This window comes from Rhincodon typus, unplaced genomic scaffold, assembly GCF_021869965.1.
Source record: "Rhincodon typus isolate 14 unplaced genomic scaffold, sRhiTyp1.1 hic_rhity00009313, whole genome shotgun sequence".
In the NCBI taxonomy this organism is placed as follows: Eukaryota; Metazoa; Chordata; class Chondrichthyes; order Orectolobiformes; family Rhincodontidae; genus Rhincodon; species Rhincodon typus.
In genome coordinates this window covers 1-8,207 of record NW_025974951.1, presented here as the reverse complement: position 1 = coordinate 8,207, position 8,207 = coordinate 1, and the positions used below count along the sequence as shown (strand labels likewise).

Here is an 8,207-nt window from a genome sequence, read left to right as displayed (position 1 = left end):
CTCCTCCTCCTCCTCTCCCTCGCGCCCCTCCTCCCCCTCGCACCCCTCTTCCTCCTCGCGCCCCTCCTCCTGTGCCCTCTCCTTGGAAGGTGACCCTGGTCACGAAATGTAATAAATGGATGAATTTAGCTCTTGACGAATGGATACCTCTCCACATCTTCCCTCCAGAATTTGAGGGATTGATACTGCGGTGTGGTACTGAGGGAGGGCTGCACTGTCGATGGTGCCATCTTTCAAATGAGGCCAATCTGCCTGCTGAGGTGGATGGGATAGATCCCATGGCCCAGCTCGCTACGATAATGAGAATCTCTCACATCCTTAGGGCAGGTTACATGGCCATTTATCACATCAGTCTGCACAGATTCTGCATTTACAAACTCGAGGATGGTTTTTAATTCACTCATGGTCTTTATTGCCACGGGCTGTGTCAGCATTTGTCGGCCATCCATCTAGCATGAATGGGCGATAAATAATTGAAAGAAGGTGCATTTAAATAGCGTCTTTTACCACCTTGGGCACTTGATAGCGAATTAAGCCTGTCTGGTTTACTGATATCCTTTAGGGAAGGAAATCCGTTGTCCTTACCACTTGTCCAGGGAGAGGCAATGGTCCAGTGGTATTATTACTAGACTATTGATCCAGAGAACCAGGTAATGTCTGGGGACCTGTGTTCGAATCCCATCTTTGATAGTGGAACTTGAATTAAGTTCAAAAAAGTCTCAATTTAAAGGGTCTAATGATGACCATGAAACCATAGTTGACTGTTGGGGAAAAACCCATCTGATTCACTACTGTCCTTTAGGGAAGGAAACTGCCATCCTTACCTGGTCTGGCCTACATGTGACTCCAGACCCACAGCAGTGGGATTGACTCCTAACTGCCCCTCTGGGCAATTAGGGATGGGTAATAAATACCCACAACCCACATTTTGTGAATGATTAAAATTAAAAAAAAGTCCCATTTGGCTCACTCAGAGATAGTAAGAACTGCCGATGCTGGAGTCAGAGATAACAGTGTAGACCTGGGGGAACACAGCAGGCCAGGCACCATCAGAGGAGCAGGAAAGCTGATGTGTTCCTCCAGCTCTACACTGTGTTATCCCATTTGGCTCAGCAAGTCACACACTGTTTGAGGGCAGTTAAGGCTGAGTAATAAATGCTGGCCTTGTTAGTGATACCCAACCCTAAGAAATAAGAGAAACCTTTGTAATTACTGTTGTAATATCAAAAATGCAGCAGTCAGTCTGTGCACAAACAGTAAGGTGATAACGACATGATACAATCTGTTTAGGTGATGTTGATTGGGGGATAATTATTGGCCAAGGCCCCAGGGAGAACGTACCTACCTGCTCATTGATTTTTAAAGAAACAGTGATGCCATGGGACCTACTACATCCACCTGAGCGAACTGTTGAGAGTAACGCCTATCGCCTTTTTGTCCCAGCTGCAAGTGTGTACCTCCAACAGTGCAACACTCCCACATCCTGAGTACCAACAATGTCCATCAACATTATTGTCTCAAATCACTGAAGTAGGGACACGACCCTCTGACTCAGAGGAACAAAATGTACCACACCAAGCCAATGCTGCAATCCTCAGATGGTGCCAGAACGAGCTCGAGGGGGTGAATGGCCTGCTGTGTGAAATGAGGGGAGACGTGGGCACGTTCTTTTGTAGTAGAATCAGCTGTTTTTGTTTTGTTTCTCTAGGTGACTGTGTGAAACAGACGGTGCAGGACCATGGGGTAAAGGGGCTTTATCGTGGCTTGAGCTCTCTGCTGTATGGCTCTATCCCCAAGGCAGCTGTCAGGTATGATACCAATGACCTACTGTCTCTTGCCTTCCTGCTCCTCTGATGCTGCTTGGCCTGCTGTGTTCATTCAGCTCTACACCTTGTTATCTCACCTACTGTCTCTACGTCAGGTTTGTCCTGATGGCCAGAGGTGAATGAGTCCTTCAGCAGTTTTCCTTCTTCATTCTTTCAGAATTGTAGAATCCCTGCAGTGTAGAAGCAGGCCACTCGGCCCATCGAGTCCACACTGTCTGAGCATCCCACCCAGACCGTATCCCTGCATTTCCTGTGGCTAACCCACCCAGCCTGCTCACCTTGGACCCTTCAGAAGAAGGGTCCAGACCCAAAATGTCAGCTTTTCCTGCTCCTCTGCTGCCTGGCCTGCTGTGTTCCTCCAGCTCCACACCTTGTTATCTCAGACTCCAGCACTGGCAGTTCTTGCTCTCTTGTATGACGAAGAGTTGGACAATGTGCCGTTTGCGGGGGGGATGGGGGATGGAGAGCAGGAGGAGGGTGGGGGAAGGGCAGACATTTAAAGAGCAGGCTGTCTCCGCACGAATGAGCTTCAGATGGAGCTGAGCGCTTTTTTCTTCAGCCCCTCACTGTGTCCCAGTTCATTCTGAAGGAAGCTGAATGGATCACCTGAGGGCAAGTCAGAGGGAATTGCTCGAACAGATTGGCTGGAAAGGAGAAACCGAACAAAGGGCCTGAAGTATTGAGTGAAGGGGAAAGTGCGTGCTCTCAGCTGTGGGATTTAGAATTCAGGCCATCTTTAAATCTTCAATCCTTTGTCTTCAGATTTTAAACAGGGGACAAAACAGACTCTCGCTTCATGGATGAACACAGCAGGCCAAGCAGCATCAGAGGAGCAGGAAGGCTGACGTTTCGGGCCTGGATGTGTTCATCCAGCTCTACACCTTATTATCTCAGATTCTCCAGCATCTGCAGTTCCTACTATCTCTCGCTTCATGGAACCTGCTATTGGAAGACAGCTACAGAGCTTTCTAAACACCGAACGTGGGAGCATTTAGGCTTTTAAACCAGCTCTAAACATCAGCACTGACTGTCAGCGAGAGAGTAAATGGCCCTTTAATTGAGTAGAGTGAAATCCCCAAGGGAGCTGGTGTCTTCAAAAGAGTAAATTACTTACCAGGACCATCAGACCATCTACATATGGTGGCTCAGTGGTTAGCACTGCTGCCTCACAGCGCCAGGGACCCGGGTTCGATTCCACCTTCGGGCAACTGTCTGTGTGGAGTTTGCACATTCTCCCCGTGTCTGCGTGGGTTTCCTCCGGGTGCTCCGGTTTCCCCCCACAGTCCAAAGATGCGCAGGTTAGGTGGATTGGCCAAGCTGAATTGCTCATAGTGTCCAGGGATGTGTAGGCGAGGTGGATTAGCCATGGGGAAATGTGGGGTTGCAGGGATAGGGTAGGGGGTTGGGTCTGGGTGGGATGCTCTTCGTAGGGTCAGAGTGGACTTGATAGGCCAAAGGGCCTGCTTCCATACTGTAAGGACTCTATGATACACGGTCCATCACCAAGACTACTCCCAGCCTTACGCTACCTTCCTGCCTGCATCAGCCCTTCCGCTGCAGAAGCACCTTTCCAGGATTTCATCTCCAGATTGGAGTCTGTCGCTGCCCTTCCTGTTAGGCTGTCGCCGTATACCTTCTCTCAAAATGAGCTGCTCATAGTCTCCGTACCCACATCCTACTCCTGTGCTCCTGGGCCATCAGCTCCTCCCTCTCGAAATGCTCAAAAATCTGTTCAAACACCTTTGCCTCTCCTCAGTGGCAGGTTCGATACGAACTGCTCGATTTTAAATAAAAACAACTTTCACTCACTTCCCCTCACACCATTCAGTAGCTGGATTACAGATCAATCATGGAGTTGTTGACCAATCATTAGTGAGAAAAGGTCTCTTGAAATCTTCCTGTAAAGCCCCTTGGAGATTCTTTATTAAATGTTCTATGTTTTCTGAGACGTGTAGAACAGTTGTTCTGTAGGTCTTTATATTATTTTTCCGTGGCCTTTCAACCCCTCTGTGCGCCCCTTGATCATCACTTCCCCATTGCTGACCATACCCTCAAATGGATTGATCCCAAGTTCAGGAATTCCACACTTTAAACATCTCTCCCTATCTACCTCACCCTTAATTTTCCCTAAAAATTCCTTTAGAACTCCAATGTCTCCCTTTGTGGCTCGGTGTCTCATTTTGGTCGATAATGGTCTTTTTTATCCTTTATTCATTCACGGGATGAGGGTGTCGCTGGCTAGGGCAGCATTTATTGTCCATCCCTAATTGCCCAGAGTCAACCACATTGCTGTGGGTCTGGAGTCACATGTAGGCCAGACCAGGTAAGGATGGCAGATTTCTTTCCCTAAAGGGCATTAGTGAACCTGTGAAGCGCCCTGGGTCATTTTGCTGTATTAAAGGCAAACAGTTGTTGAAGTTCAGTGAGAGTAGTATTTTCTTGTCTCAGTCAGTATCTAAATGAAAAGGCGCTGTAGGCCTCCATATCCTTCTTACAACATAGAGCCCAAAGCTGCAGGAAGGGTGAAAACTGATCTAAGGATTCTAGAGTTGGGTGAGCTGGTGGAATGTATTTGCATTGGAGTTGGAGTTGGAGGGTCGGGATTTAAACTTTAGGACTGCAGAGCAAAACCCAAGCTGGTGCTTGAGGGTAACATGGAGAGAGTACCCTACTGTCAGAGCTGGCACGTTTTTGGGTGAACATGTTAAACTAAGTCAGGCAGATGTAAACCATCGCATGACGGATATTTTAAAGACGAGCTGGTGAACCTGCCCCACTGCCCTGTTCAATATTTGTCACCACAAACATTCATAGCTATGTGATGGAGCTTGCAGTGCACAATATGGCTGTTGCATTTCCTATGTTTATAATAGTAGCTACATTTGAAGAATGATTTGAAGAATGGGGCAGCACGGTGGCTCAGTGGTTAGCACTGCTGGGACCTGGGTTCGATTCCAGCCTCGGGCGATTGTCTGTGTGGGGTTTGCACATTCTCCCAGTGTCTGTGTGGGTTTCCTCCAGGTGCTCCGGTTTTCTCCCACAGTCCAAAGATGTGCAGGTTAGGGGGATTGGCTGCGCTAAATTGCCCGTAGAGTTCAGGGATGTGTAGATTAGGTGAGTTATAGGGGAATGGGCCTAGGTGGGATGCTCCAAGGGTCGGTGTGGACTTGTTGGGCCGAAGGGCCTGTTTCCACGCTGTAGGGGTTCTATGATTTAATCAATGATACAACACTTTTGGCGTCATAGAGATGTGGAGCGCAGAAACAGACCCTTCGGTCCAACTCATCCATATTGATCAAACATCCTAAATTAATCTAGTCCCATTTGCCAGCATTTGGCCTATATCCCTCTCAATCCTTCCTGTTCATATACCCATCCAGATGCCTTTTAAATGTTGTAATTGTACCAGCCTCCACCACCTTCCTCTGGCAGCTCATTTCCATACACGCACCACCCTCTGTGTGAAAAAGTTGAAAAAGGTCCCTTTTAAATTTCTCCCCTCTCACCTTAAACCTACGCCCTCTAGTTTTGGACTCTCCTACCCCATGGAAAAGACCTTGGCTATCCACTGTATCCATGCCCCTCATGATTTTATAAACACTATAAGATCACCCCTCAGTCTCTGACACTCCAGGGAAAACAGCCCCAGCGTATCCAGCCTCCCCAAATAGCTCAAACCCTCCAACCCTGGCAACATCCTTGTAAATCATTTTCTCAGCCCTTTCAGGTTACATTGTGAGATTACTCTCTCTTTTCCAAAAATATTCTTTATTCATAGAAGATATCTTTATACATAGTCACAAATGGAGTTCAGTTCCGTACAATAGCGTTTGAGGAAACAAGCTTTGGAGTTTCTCTATCCAACAAACAAACCAAAGGCATCTCTTACTTGTACAAGACTATATTTACACGCATTTGAAGCACTGGGAGGGTGTGATAACTGGACCCCCATTTAACTTCGGGAGTCACTGCAAGGTTACGATGATGCTGCACAAAATGCAAAGCTTTCATATAACAGCACCCACAATAGTACAGTACTCCTTCAGTACTGACCTGTGCTGAAGCATCTGATATGTGACCTGATTCCATAGCCTCAGGCTACGAAAATGCAGAGCCAGGCTACAGCGTGCAGTCGTTTGAGTATAGGAGTTGGGAAGTCACGTTGAGGTTGTACAGGACATTGGTGAGACCTCTTCTGGAATACTGGATGTTGCTGGGTATGGAAGGTTTGAGTGACAAAGAAAGGCTGGGACACTTTGTCACTGGAGCATAGGAGATTTATAAAATCATGAGGTGTATGGCTAAGGTTAATGGTAGGTGTCTTTTCCCTAGGATGAGGAATTTCAAGACAAGGGGGCAACTTTTTAAGGTGAGAGGAGAAAAAATTTACATGGATATGAGGGGCAAGTTTTTTTTATACAGGGTGGTTTGTGTGTAGAATGAACTGCCTGAGGAAGTGATGAATACAGGTACAGTTACAAAGTTTAAAAGACATTTGGATAAGTACATGAATAGGAAAGATTTGGAGGGATATGGGCCAGGAGCAGGCAGGTGGGACTAGTTTAGTTTGGGATTATGGTCAGCATGGACCTGTTGGACAGAAGGGTCTGTTTCCATGCTGTGTGACTCTTGACTCGATAATAAAGCTCAGAGGCTTGTCTTACCACATCATAGTGATTTCTCAGCTGCTCCCAAAGGCAGGAACTTTTTTTTTCCCAGTTGCAGTGGGGTGACTCCAGTGAGTATGTACAAGGATGACATGGATAATCAGAGGGATCTTCAAATGACTGAATTAAGGGGTTTGAAGCCTGCATTGAAATCTATATCAAAGGGTCTGTACTGACTGGTAAAGGATTACTCAATGACAGAGCAATGAAGGAATAATCAAAGGCAGCTTCTGCTTCACCTCATTATTTGGAAATTACCGGTTGATAAAAGACCACAATTTGTCTACATCACTGCCTGCCAGTCTGGTAAACATTTAACACAACAATAATGGAATTGTCGATTCGTCCTAGCCGCCAGTTCCCATCAAACCTTTTTGTGAACACCTTATTACTTACAGACGACATGCCATTCGATTCTGTCCATTATCTGAATATTTTGTTCACTTACGACTGTGAGCTCTTTCATGTTGTTGTTGTTGTACTGACTGAACTCCGATGTTAACTTGTCCCTGGGCCTTCAGTTTGCAGAGTGGCCATGCAGCCTGGAAGGAATGTTGGTTAATGGCGCTATATAAATGCAAGTCATTGTCAGAATGCTGTGGTCCCAGGCATGAGGCGAGGAAAACTCCCAGTGGACGAGATTGAGAAGCTTAGGCCGAGAGTCACCTGTTTGAAGAATGATGGAGGGAATCTTGGAGAACCCTATAAAATTCTAACAGGTCTAGACAGGGTAAACACAGGAACGATGTTCTCAAAAACCAGGGCAGAACCAGGGGGTCACAGACTAAGGATATGGGATAGGCCGTTTAGGACAGTGCAGGTTAGGGTGGATTGGTCACGCTAAATTGTCTATAGTGCCCAGGGATGTGCAGGCTGGGTGGGTTAGCCATGGGAAATGCAAGGTTAGAAGGACAGGGTAGTAGAATAGGTCTGGGTGGGATGCTCTGCGGAGGGTAGGTGTTGGACTCAATGGGCCGAATGGCCTGCTTCCACTGTGTAGGAATCTTATGGTTCTCCTCCATGAAGGGAAGCTTCTTCACCCAGAGAGTGGTGAGCCTGTGGCATTTTCAGTCACTGAACGTGGAGAGGGCAAAATATTAGATGTTTTCTCAAAGGAGTTAAATATAGTTCTTAGATTGTCAAGACAAGGTGTAGAAGAGATTTACTAGAAAGGTGTAGGAATGTTGAACTTCCACAATGTGGAGAGTCAGAGGAAGCTGGGGTTGTTCCCTTAGGAACAGTAAAATTTGTGTGGGCCATTCAGCCTTTCAAACCTGCTCAATCATTCACTAAGAAATGGCTGAAGAGAATCAATCAAAAATCTACCAAACTGCACTTTGAATCTTCGTAAAGACGCAGCCTCCAGTGCGTTCTGGAGAAAGAGAATTCACACGGTGACAGAATGAAATTCTCCTCATCTCTGCCTTGAACCTCAGACACCTGAAGAAGGAGCGAGACTCCGAAAAGCTTGTGTCTTCAAATAAACCTGTTGGACTGTAATCCGGTGTCGCGTGATTTTTGGCAGATGGAGAGAGAGAGAGAGAAAGTGAAAGACAGGCAGGGACAGAGAATGTGAGAGAGAGAAAGATATCTAGGAATAATTGATGGAGCCTCTTCAGCAGTTAAAGAGGTAACCCCGATGCGGAATTTGATTCCACACACAACCTTGTTGTCTTGTTAATGATGGCCGCCACCAATGTCTCTATGGATAGTA

General features: G+C 46.7%; 1 long non-coding RNA gene across 1 annotated transcript; it reads left to right on the top strand.

Moving 5' to 3' along the window:
• The first annotated feature begins 1,707 nt into the window (after nucleotides 1-1,707).
• On the top strand, nucleotides 1,708-4,243 carry LOC109926464. The gene is made up of 2 exons (XR_007261620.1): nucleotides 1,708-1,808; nucleotides 2,589-4,243. It is a non-coding gene; the product is annotated as an uncharacterized LOC109926464 (long non-coding RNA).
• Nucleotides 4,244-8,207: the final 3,964 nt, after the last annotated feature.